This window comes from Bos grunniens, chromosome 21, assembly GCF_055505025.1.
Source record: "Bos grunniens cultivar Pamir isolate PY7600 chromosome 21, Bosgru_T2T1.0, whole genome shotgun sequence".
In the NCBI taxonomy this organism is placed as follows: Eukaryota; Metazoa; Chordata; class Mammalia; order Artiodactyla; family Bovidae; genus Bos; species Bos grunniens.
Window position 1 is genome coordinate 36,645,104 of NC_141185.1, and position 13,116 is coordinate 36,658,219.

Below are 13,116 nucleotides of genomic sequence, written 5' to 3' on the forward strand. Positions count from 1 at the left end.
TGTGCACAGACTTCAGGGCACACATGCACGTGTGTCGTTGTGTATTTGTAAGCTCACGTGTGAGTATTCGTGGTGTGTTTATACTGAGAGCTACTGAAAGACAACATCCAGTTCCTATTTTCCTCACTGTGTAATAATTTAATCAACAATCTTATGGGGCACACTATATTATTTAACCCTTTTACAGATAAGGAAGGGCTTCCCTGGTGGCTCAGCAGTAAAGAATCTGCCTGCAGTGCAGGAGACTCGAGTTTGATTCTTGGGTTGGGAAGATCCCCTGGAGAAGGGAATGGCAACCCACTCCAGTCTTCTTGCCTGAAGAATCCCACGGACAGTCCATGGGGTCACACAGAGACACCACTGAAGCGACTGAGCAGGCACACACAGATAAAGAAACTGAGGCACGGATCATCACATAAATTGTCCAGCAAGTAAGTGACAAAGACTGAAACCCAGGGGTGTGGGATGGCAAAGCCCGTGCTGTTAGTTCAACAGTAGATAAATGTGCAATGAATAAATGAATAAGTGAGCCTTATGGCACAGAAGGGAAAACTGAGGTCTAGATGAGCACCTAGCAAGCTGATGTGTGCAAGGCTAGAAACCTAGCCATCACCTTCCCAGGTGCAATCACCCCCCACAGGAGCCACCTCCCTCAGGACTGCAAGATACTGTCTCGCTCCTGCCAGGCTCCAAAATAGTCCAGCAGGCAGGAGGTGGGAATGGGCAGGATCTCCTCTTTGTCATCCTGGGATGTGTCTGAGCTCTCCAGTCCCTCTCCTGGACCTGCAGCCCAAGGGAGTCCTGGCCGTGTCTGCCCTGCACCCCCAGGGATGTTCCAATGATGTGTCACAAGTGTGACCCTCTCCCCCCTCCTCGCCCAGAGAGGGCCCCAGGCCCCAGGCCCCACCCTGAGGGCAGGTGGAAGTCCCTGTGCTTCCCCACAGCTGTGCCTGTGCTAAGCCCGTGCTAAGCCCCTGCAGAGCCCAGGGGAGCAGCTGACCTGGGAAGAGGCCAGGAGCTCTGAAATTCGCACACTCATCACACACAGGCCTGCTCCCTCCCACACCAGCGTCCCCTTTTAGCCTCCATAACGCACCCCCCCCCTCAAAAAAAGCCTGTTTCCCTGCAAGGAGAGGTGTGTAAGCCCGAGATACTGGAAAGCCTGTACCATGATCTGCCCTCCCAGGGGATGATGTGAGGGACCCAGGACGGGCTATAGCCCACAGCTCAGTCCGGTGCCTGAACCATCTGAGGTCAGCACTGCCCCCCTGGGTTCCCCTCCTCCTGTGCTCCTCCCAGCACCCGTATGCTTACATTCTCTTTGCCTCACGGGAGAAATGTGTCTCTAATGCCAAGCTGGAAGGCTTCCTAGACACTTCCTACAACTGTTTTCATCAAATTCTGCACTTTTCTCCCCAGTAGCTGGACTTACTGTTCAAAGGAAAGCTTCTTACGCTTCCCCATCTCCCCATCCCCACCAAACAAAGTCAGGCTTGTGATCCATTGGGAAGAAAGTTCTCCACCCATCTCACAGCTGTCCAGTTCTGCACCCCTCTTCCTGCCCCCCAGATGTTAGATCGGGTTCTGGCCCCATGTTCCTGCTTGGAGCTGGAGCAGCAATAATGCATTCTGGCCTGACCCCTCGTGGCCACTCTGAGAAGTACATGCTTCCCGAAGCCACTGACCCTCACCTGCAGTCCTGGGAAACCCCATGCCAAACAAATAGAATCTCTCTGGTAGTTTAGACGGGGAAAGAATCTGCCTGCAATGCAGGAGACCCAGACCCAATCCCTGGGTTGGGAAGATCCCCTGGAGAAGGGTATGGCTACCCACTCCAGGATTCTTGCCTGGAGAATCCCATGGACAGAGGATCCTGGAAGGCTACAGTCCACAGAGTCACAAAGAGCCAGACACAACTGAGCAATTAACACTAACTAACCAACTAGGGAAAAGTGAGTTTATTTCACAAACACAGCTTCAAGACAACCCTCAAGTCCTTCCTTCCCAGAACTTGTGGAGGATCCACCGAGAATGGCCAGAGGACTCTCCTCCCCACCACTTCCCCATCACTCCCTGGCCCGGTCTTCAGAGACACCTAAAGTAGAAATTCCTTGTCCAGCTTCCTGATGGGAGTGCACTTCTGTTCTCTTACTTCCAGAGACAGGGAACTCACTTCTCCAAGGCTGACTCATCTTTTCTGATCTGGAGCCCCAGGAACACTGATGGTGTAGACCCACCCCTGACCTCCCAGGACTCACACTGCCCACCCCCCTGGAGCCACAGGTGAGCAAACAAGGACCTCAGGTGCACAGAGATGGGCATGCCCAGTGCTACAAGGACCTGCACACCCCCTACCTCTTCTCAGGGGTCTGGTGGTCTAAGGAATCTAGGCCCGGAACCTTGGAGACATCTGGATCTGGAGGCTAACTGCTCCCCTAATTCTGCTTGAGAATCAGCCGAAGCCCCCTGAGCACTCGCTCTCTGCCAGGTCCCTCCTAGGGCTCTGCCCTGCTTAGTGCTTATGACACTGTGAGGTCAGAGCACGTGTGTTCACCGGGCAGATGGCGGTGGGGAGCAGAGCCAGAGGTTACCTACCCAGGACAACACGGCTAGTGATTTGCAGAGTCCAGACTTGACCTCGGCCTTGCTGGTGGCTCCTGCAGAAGACCCAGCTCCCAACACATGACACCTGGACCCAAGCCAGGCCTGCTGAGAAGGTTTGGGCCAGTGGCTGCTGTCTGGCTTTTTCACATGGGGTGCTGGTAAGGGACAGCAAAATCTGGTGCAGGTGGGGGACAGTCAGATCTGGTGCTTCTGGGTGACAGCCACTTCTGGCTGCCAGAATTCTCCAGAGCCCCCCACCTAGAGTGTTCTGTGATTCCAAGGCCATGACCATGTTGGCCCCAGCTGCCTGGACTGACCTGGTCATTGCTGATGCCCCTGAAATTCTCCCAAATAACAGGAGCAACGCAAGGTCAGGAAGGAAGGCATGCTTTGTTGAATATCTATGGTATACTGTATGCCGAAGCCAAAAGTTCGATCCCAGCCTGCCCCCTCATGCTCCTCCCTTCCAGCCCTACCTCCAACAGTGCCCCCATCTTGGAGCCCAAGGCCATCCCATCCAGACCATCCTGCTCTGCACTACCAGCTCCTCCGTACCTCGAGGGTGGACTGGCAGGCAGGATGCAACCATCCCCCCGCCCACAGCTCTCTACCCCTTCACTGCTAAACAGACGCCTGGGGACTCTGGAACTGCTGTCAGAGAGCTCCCTCATGGGGCAGGATAGAAAGCCCAGGCTTTGGGGTGGTTCTGCAAATCACCTTCTGCAGGCCTCCCTTGCCATTCGGATAAGATCTAGACACTATTTTCCTTAAGGATAAGGATCAAATGAAATCCAGTGTACAAACACCCAGAATACAGTACATGTTCAACAAGGCATCCCTTCCTCCTGGTATTTGGGAGAATCCCAGGGGCATCAGCAATGCTCAAGCCAGTCCAGGCCCCTGGGGCCAGCGTGGTCATGGCCTCAGAATCACAGAACACTCCAGATGGGGGTGGCCCTGGAGAATTCTGGCAGCCAGAACTAGCTGTCCCCCACCAGCACCCCATGTGAAAAAGCCAGACAACAACCACCGGAGGAGGTTTCTGGAACAGCTGGATTCTGCCCCTCTGTGAAGAGATAACCAACCCGTCCATGCTTTCCAGACATGGCTTTTTCTCCTCAATTTCTAGTCGCTATGGGTCATCTGTCCTCATCTACTCTGGCCTGCCCTACTCAGAGCCCGCCCTGTGACACTCTAAGTTGTTAGGGGTCAGCTGTGGCTATGGCGCCAGTTGAACCCGGGACAGTGTCCAGCCCAGGCTTCGAGCAGCCAGCTTTTCCATAGCAGACTCCTGCTCTACGGGCTGCCCTGGGGCTGTCGGCCAGAACCTTGAGACTTTGCTCTGCCTGAAGCCCTGTCCCCTTTCCCTTCCCCTTGGGATCTGCACTCTGGCCACCAGGAGGCGCTATTCCCCCTCAGACCGGATAAGACCACAGGCCAGCATCATTAGAGACCAAATTCTACAAGAGGGCAGAAGGCAAGTAGTCATGGCGGGGAATGCGTGGGGAGGACAATGGCCTTTGTCTAATCGCTGCTATGAATCTGGCACTTCCCACGCAGGACCTTACCTCATCCTCCAGCCGCCACGATGAGGGCGGGGTCAGGGGGCACAGGGCAGGGTTCTGAGTCACAAACAACAAAAACCGTCCTCCGGCTAACAAGCAAAAAATAAACGTGTTCACCAAAATAACAGAATCTCAAAGAAGATAACCACAAGGAGACAGCCAGCATCAGGCCTCCAGTGCGGTTTGAACAGGATGCTGTCCCCAGCCTCTTGGCTCCCAGCTGCAACTGAAAATAACCTCCAAGGGTCCCTGGTATTTGTGGTACTGCTCCCCTTTCTGCCACACCCTCGCCCTAGCTGACCTGAAGCCTCACATTCTTTCTGCACCATGAAGGATGTAGCCAGCTCCTCTCAAGTTTTGGTCCTATCGCTCCAACCTCCATCAGGCACTCAAGACTCAGACAGGCTGCCTTTCCTCTGAGATTGCCACACTCACCGCTGACTGGCCACATGGGTGGAGGACTGGGGGAGGCGGGCAGGGCCAGCCACCCTGCCTGTAGCTGAGATTGGAGTTCCATGGCCTCAGACAGGGGGAGAGGAGTCTCTGAAGACAAGAGGACTATCTCTACCAGCTGAACTGGCTTCAGCTGGAAAGAGATGTGACCTGGAGCTCCAGGGGGCTACCTCTATGTCAGAAGAGTACCCCTGGAGACCCAGTGGTTAAGAGCTGGGGTCTAAGAAGATGGGTTTAGGGGAAGGACAACAGGGAGGCAAGCAAGAGCCTTCTTCTTGGGACTGGAACCCTGAGACCTCCAGCAGGAATGGTAGCCAGAGACCCCACGGAGAATTCAGTTGCCCATTTACTCATTCAACATGCATTTACTGCTACAAGCTCTGTGTGCCCCATGGAGAGGCAGGACAGGGACTCCCCACCTAGCCACCCACTCTGCAGAAAAGCCAAAGGATAGGGACATGTCCCTCCAGGTCCCCTGGGGCCCCATCTCGGTCTCAGCTTCTAAAACCTCCTCAGCTCGAGGAGGATCTCCTCGCTGCCCAGTTTCACCACACCCTTTAGTCAGCTCCCTGATCTCAGACACACACACAGTGGTTTATTTACAGGTACAGCACCTGGCAAGATTTGCATGTGATTTGCAAAAGCTTGACCTGAGGCTCACCAGCACCCAGCTGTTTGCAGCCCCAGCCAGGCCAGCCTCCTGCTCCAACTCCTTGCCCACCCTCAATCTAGGCCAAGTTTCCAACTTTTATACTGTGAAGACCCAAAACCCCTTTTCAGCTTTCCCCAAACAGTTCCCAGGAGGAAGCCAAAACAACACCAACTGGGCTTCCAATCCATGAGGCTGAGCCTGGGAACCTCTGGGTGGAGGTTGGTCCAGCTCAAAGACGACACTTGTCAGGTGAAGGGCTTCAAAGGTAGCCTTGAAGGGGAAACACCAAACTTTAAGAGGCTTTCTTAGGACTCCGGTTACCAAGAGACTCTCGTTCCGACTCTTTGCCACCCTATGGACTCTTTGCCACCCTATGGACTCTTTGCCACCCTATGGACCATCCTCTGTCCATGAGATTTTCCAGGCAAGAATACTGGACTGGTCTGCCATTTCCTTCTTCAGGGGATCTTTCCGATCCAGAGATCAAACCCTCATCTCTTATATCTCCCGCATTGGCAGGCGGGTTTTTACCACTAGTGCCACCTGGGAAGCCCTGGTACCTGAGAAGTAGTAAGTACATACATCTCCAGTATTTGATGAATGGATGCAGGAGGGTTATGGTTCATGAGCCATTTTGAAACTGTAGGCTCAGGAATAGACAAAAGCCTCGGGAAGCTGGATTGAACACTCAGAGGGCAGCAGGAGACAGCCGGGACTACACAGCTTGTTTCCTGAATCAGAGGAAAATATTCATCTCACCACCAGTGAGTGCAAGAGTGCCTGGGGCCACAGCACTGCGCTAAGTGGTGAACTCTCCTTCATCCCTATTTAGCATCACAAGGGAGGTGAGCCTCTCATCTTAGCGATGAGGGAAGTGAGGCTCAGAAAGTTTCTGTGACCTTTCCTTTAGGTCACACCGCTGGGCGGGAGTGTGACCAGGACTCTAACGGAGAAGCTGTTTAAGTCAATTGGGTTAGAAAGGCACAATGGCATCCCGAATTCTCTGTCCCCTACCCAGGGTCTGGTGACTAAGTTCACTCATGGAATTCCCTTCAGTTTTCTTTTCTGCAAAATGGAGAGAGTAATGGTACCTACTTCTCGAATACATCACAAGGATTAATTGACACTTAAGACACGTAAAGAGGCTTCCCAGCTGGTGCTAGTGATGAAGAACCCACCTGCCGATGCAGAAGACATAAGAGATGCTGGTTCAATCGCTGGGTTGGAAAGATCCCCTAGAGTAGGAAATGGCAACTCACTCCAGTGTTCTTGCATTGCTCCCACTTGGGTAATCCAGGATAATCTTTAAAAGGGGCTTCCCTGGTGGCTCAGATGGTAAAGAACCCACCTGCAATGCAGGAGACCCAGGTTGGATCCCTAGGTCAGGAAGACCCCCTGAAATATAGGAAGTGGCAACCGACTCCAATATCCTAGCCTGGAGAATTCCATGGACAGAGAGCGCCTGGCAGGCTACAACAGTCCATGGGATTGCAAAGAGTCGGACACAGCTGAATGACTAACAATTTCACACTTTCAAGATATGTAAAATTCTTTGGACAGTGTCTGGCTTATTGTAACCCTTACATTAGTGTTAACTATTATTGCTACTTATTAAAATTCATGTCATGGGCTTCCTCAGCAGTCCAGTGGTTAAGACTCTGCCTTCCACTGCAGGGAGCATGGGTTCCATCCTGGTGGGAGAACTAAGGTCCCACATGACATGGGGTGTGGCTGTCCCCCCCCAAAAAATTCGTGTCACTCATTCATGCAGCCAACATCTGAGCACCATGTTGCAGCCTCCAGCGGCAGACCAGAAAACCCACACAAAGCGAGCAGTCAAGGCTACAAAGCTGAGAAGAGGGCCCACTGAGGGGCCCTGCAGAGGGGAGCAGTCCAGGCTTGGGATTTGGGGAAGGCTAGTGCCGCTTCCTGGAGGACAATAAGTCAGTCAGTTCTCCATCCACGAGCAGAAGTGACCTTTTAAAAATGCAAACACACAGCTGAGGCTATGAGGAAACCCTCAAAGAGCAGGGTCCCTCTGCCCCAAGGTGGACACAGGAGGCCCTGCAGACTCTGGTCACTGGCCTTTCCTCCTGATGCAGCCCCCCACACCCTGCCCCTCAGCCCATCCTGGCCTCTTTCTGCTTCTCCCAAAGCTCAGCCCCTTCCAGCTGCAGAGCCTCTGCTTCTATTATTCCCTCGGCCTGCCTTCCAAGCACCTCTCTTCCTGCAGAGCTCACCTGAGAGCTCAGGTGAGGAGGGCTTCTCTGCTATATACCTGCATACACCTGCACATCCCTCCTAGCAGCAATAACTCTCATCACCCTGTTTAGCATCTGTGGACAGAACATTCCAAAGCCAGGGACCCCAGAGAAAAGAAACACGTGCCATGGGGAGGACACCAGACAATTTGCAGAAATCCCAGGTTCCTTGACCAATTCATGCCATGAACTTAGCTCTGCATCTCCCTACTCCAGAGGGACTATGAACTGGGGAGCCCAGACCCATGACCTTCGAGGTCAGGAGACCAGCCAATTAACTCCTGTGTTGTGGTTGGAGAGGCCCTATATACAGGCTGCCTCAGGCCACAAGAGAGAGGTCCTCCAGCTTCCAGTGGCCTTTGGTTGGGTCACCACCACCGCTAATACCACTAAAGCCAAAAAGCCACCAAATCATCACTACCAAGATTTCTGCTACTATCATAGTAGAAATAAAGAAGCTTCCTTAAAAATTCCCCTAAAGCAAACTATTACAGTAGAGAAGAGACATTAATCTGACATTTTAAATGCTTGTGCATAGTAAGTGTCCAGTAAATGTTAGCATCATCATCAATAATAATAACAAAGTATCAGGCACATGTGACAGCAGTCATGAAATTAAAAGATGCTTGCTCCTTGGAAGAAAAGCTATGACAAACCTAGACAGTGTATTAAAAAGCAAAGGCATCACTTTGCAGACAATGGTCCATATAGTCAAATCTATGGTTTTCCAGTAGTCATGTATGGATGTGAGAGTTTGACGATAAAGAAGGCTGAGTGCCAAAGAGTTGATGCTTTCAAACTGTGGTGCTGGAGAAGACTATTGAGAGTCCCTTGGACAGCAAGGAGATCAAACCAGTCAATCCTAAAGGAAATCAACCCTGAATAGTCATTAGAAGGACTGATGCTGAAGTGGAAGTTCCAATACTTGGGCCTCCTGATGCGAAGAGTCAACTCATTGGAAAAGACCCTGATGCTGGGAAAGATTGAAGGCAGGAAGAAAAGGAGGCAACAGAGGATGAGATGGTTGGATGGCATCACCAACCCAATGGACATGAATCTGAGCAAATTCCAGGAGACAGTGAAGGACAGGGAAGCCTGGTGGGCTGCAGTCCATGGGATTGTAAGGAGTCAGACACTACTTAGCAACTGAACAACAGCAACATTGTGGATGCTCAGAAATGGTAGTTCCCTGGTCCCAGGGGGACGGAAGTTGGAGGCCATTGCCAGCTGCCCACCCCGCTCATGCCCAGGGCCTCCACCTGTTCACAAGGAATCAGAGCTACAGGAGATCATCAGGTGCAACCCTTTAGTACAGATAAGAGGGGGAACCGAGGACAAGGGGAGAACTTGCCCAAAGTCAGGAGCCAGTCTGTCCCTGGAAACTGGATCTCCCGGGCCAGTGCCACCTATTCTGGATAAACAAGCCGAAAGAGGGAGATTTGCAATATGTGATGACTCTAGGTTCAGGTGGGTAATGCTTTCGCTCAAGGACAGCTTTGTGAGGGTGGGGACTCAGGCCCCTTGAGGAGAGCATAGGGCTTATCTGGAAGGTCAAGGCTTTGCCTCTGCATAAGGTAGGTATAGCTTCTTGCTTGATAGAGCCCACAAAAGCCGCTGTGGGTCAGGAAGGGAAAGAGGTCTCAGGGGAGGCCCATCCTGGCCCCTGGTCCCCTGAGCCTTTAGCAGCTATGGCTATCAGCCGGGCCACCCTACCAAGTGGTCCCTGATGTTGAGACAGCCACTGTGGTCACTTGCTTTCTCCCGGTCCTGCCCTTCCCTAGGCCTCTCAGCCCCTAGTGCTGATTCAGTCTCCCCAGCCACCTTCCAGGGAGGCCCTTTTTCCATTGCATCTACCTCTTGATCCACCCTACAACAAGGAAGTGGTATTCACACCAGGCCTGAGTGATACCAAAGCCCATGTCCTCTCCACCTGGTCTCCCTGCCTCCCCCATGTCCTTAGGTGCCGGTTCCTGTTGGTGCCACCACCAGGCGTCCTCACCAGTGACCACTCGTCCACAGCCTCTTTCAGAGGATGCTCACTCCCCCAAGGGCCTGGCGGGAATTCCTAGCTCCCAGTGGGGATGGTGATGATAAGACTGAAGATGGGCTCCTAAAGCAGGAGGGCCAGCCTCTGCAGAGCCACCCAGAGGTGCTGCCAGCAAGGGAAGCTGCTGTCAGTGAGCTCAGCCTGAGCACCTGCTCTGCAGGAAGTCGAAGGGGACTTTGCTGGAAATCTGCCTTTAATCTTGGCTTCCTGTTTTCTGCCCTGGGGGACCGCCCAGACCTCTGAGTTTCAAACTATTTCACACCAGCTTCTCTAAACTGTCAGCTCACAGTAGAGAGGCTGGGGGAGGGGAGGAAGCAGGGTGGAGGGAGGAGAGGCCCTTCCTCTCCCAGCGGATCCCGGATCCTGGGAGCAGAGCTCATTCTACCCATAAATTTGCTTAAGCTTGGGACTTCTGGTGACCAACCCAACTTTGCATTGAGCTAGTGTGGTGGTCTTGTGTCATCGAACGCAGCCAGAAATCCTGAGCCCTGTTCCCCACATCCAGGGGTCTCCAGCCTGCCTTCTTTTCTCCATTTTCCCAAGGTAGGGACAAGTAGCCCAGCCTGGCAAAGCTGGCACTTGAGCCTACCTGGCAGGGAGGGGGCTCCTCCTAAATTTCCCCCCATCCTAAAACCTGCAGATTCTTCTCTCATGAGTTCCTTCCCTAGAGTCTGCTGAAAGGGGCGGCTGTCTGGTGCCCAAGGCTTTGGAGGTCCTCAGACTGGAACCCCAGTACTGGGGGTCAGACTCTGGGAAAGTTCTTCAGGGTTGAGCCTCAGTGGCTTTGTCTTTAAAACATGGCTCCAAACGCCAATTTGACATCTCCCCATCTCATGGATGTCCTAACCTCAGCTTGTCCAAAATACAGCTCCTGAGCGCCACCCCCAGTCTGCCCCTCTCCCTGGCCCTCCCTACCTCAGCAGAGCACCAGCATTTCCCCGTGTTTCAGCTGTACTTGATGATCAGGTCCATTTTCCCCTGGGGCCTCTGCTCTCCCCAAACAGCCCCATCACCAAAACTGCCACGTGGCTGTCCCTTGTCCGCTGGGGCCCAGGCCCATCATCAGTGGCCCCACTGTACAAAGCCTCTGCACTGGTCTCTTGACTTTTGCTCAGTCGTGTTACTCCCCTACTTTAAAATCTATCATTGGGTCCACATTGCTCATATAATAAAATCCAAACTCATGTAATAAAACCTCTTCCCTACAACACCCTACCAAATCGGGCCCCTTCCTCTCATACAACCCTCCTCACTGGTCTTGTCACCTTGACCTTCTGGCTGTCCCTTAAGCTGTTGGGCCCTCTGTGTCTCTCCATCATCCCCAACCCACGCTGTCTCCTCCATCAAACATTCATTGCCCTTAAGCCAGTGTCAAATTATCCTGCTTATTTATTGATCCCACCAGGCAAGAACCAAGGTGGTCTCCTCACCCCTTCAACTCCTGCATCCAGAAGGGTGCCAAGCACTTAATAGGTGCTCAGTAACTATTTGAGTGAGGGAATGAATGAACGAATGCTGTTGAACTTGAAAGTGAACTGGCTCTTCCGCCATAGGATAGCTCTGTGGGGCCTGTGCTCGTGTATGGATTTGCCTCCTGGGCCAGGATTCAGGGAAGTTAACAAATCTATTTCATTTCTGCTCTGAAGAGGCGGAGCCAGGATGCAAATACAAGTTTATTTGACTCCAAAGTTCACACTCAGGCCACAGCAAATCCACGGGAAGAAGTCAAACATGTTTGGCGGAAAGGAAGAGGGACTGGTGATGAAACTGGAATGAGGGATCCTCACAGCCCTTTCCCATTTTGCCAGCTGATTCAATCGGGGGAGGGGAGATGTCAGTCAGGTTGACCCTTCCCAAAGCTTTTGCAGAGCTGTCGAAGTGCTTTCCTTTAGGCTGAGGGGTGGCCCCATCCGGTCCCACTTTATCATTCCATCTTGACCTCAGAGGAAAGAAAGGGAAACCAACCAAATTGAGTGCCCTCCCCACCCCCCACCCCAAGGCCTTTATCTTGCTGAATCTGCACCATCTCTCTCTCTCTCTCTTTTTTTTTTTTTTTTTTTGCACCATCTCTTGCAAGAGAGGTGCATTTTGAACTTGATCTTATGGAGGAGGAAACTGAGCTCAGAGACATTAAGTAACTAGACCAAGGTCACACAACTAGGAAGTGGTTCAGCTGAGATTTAACTTTACTGTGAGAACCCCAAATCCATGCTTTTTTTCTATTACACCACAGCTGTCTCTAAGACTTACTGGACATCTCAAAGGGCAGTGGTGTGACTACACTTACTTCCCTCCTTGCAGGGCTGGCTTCTTACTGGAAACTGGCCCAGGGGTGCATTGGGTCAGAGGGCCATCCTGTGGTTTGTCCGGGGAGGCACACCCAACTCAGCTCTGCAATGTACAACCACACTGTCTTCTCAGCTGGCTCTCCCACAAGGCCCTTGACTGTCCCTCTCACTCCCGAATCCCTCACTTCTCTTGAATTTCACCTCCTGTACACCTCCTTTCCCCATCACAGAATGACCTTCTCCTGCACCCATCCAACCCTCAACCTACCTTCAGGAGCCAGTCCCTAGGAAGTGCCCCGCCTCCCACCTACACTGGAGTCTCTGGTCTCTCCTCCATCCTGACCGCCCCCCCTCACCCCCAACTCTACACTCCCCCCTCACACACACACACACACACACACACACACTCACTGTCTGCTCCTGAGCTCAGAACCCATCACACCCTGTCCTTCATTAACAATAATATATAGGAAGAAATGAAACCTAGCTAAGGGCTGAGTAAGTGCCTGCCACTGCACACTAAGCACTTTAGGCATATTAACTCATTTCCTCCCCATGGAACCTTAAGAAGTTGGTGCTATTACTTTCCCCATTTGGTAAACTAGAGCACAGAGAGGTTAAGTAACTTTCCCAAGGTCACATAGTCACTGACAACTTCCTCATTGCCTCCAGGCTGAAAACAAAGTCCAAGAAAGTCCCATAAGGCCTTTTGGATCTCTGTGCTCTGTGGCTTGAGGGGACCCCATCTCCCACGACTTTACAGGACCTACCCTGCAAACTTGCAGCCATGCTAAGCCATTTACAGTTCCCAGAGCCGTCAGGGGGCTTCCCTGGTGGCTCAGACAGTAAAGAATCTGCCTGCAATGCAGGAGACCTGGGTTCCATCCCTGGGTTGGGAAGATGCCCTGGAGGAGGGCACGGCAACCCCTCTCCAGCATTCTTGCCTGGAGAATCCCCATGGACAGAGGAGTCTGGTGGGCTACACTCCACAGGTCGCGAAGAGTCGACAAGACAGCACAGCGCAGCACAGAGATGTCAAGTGCTTTCACCTCTCCCGACCTTTGCCCATGCTTATTCCTTCTGCCTAAAGTCCCAGCTCTATCAAGTCTCCCCGTTAGCCCTCCCCTCTTTTCTGCTTCCTGTGAGCCTTGTACACCACTCCTTCACTTTTATCAATTATTTCCTAGCGCTTGTCTGTTGGCCTGTCGGCGCTGGGAACTCCTTGACAGCCACCAAGCGGCCCTGC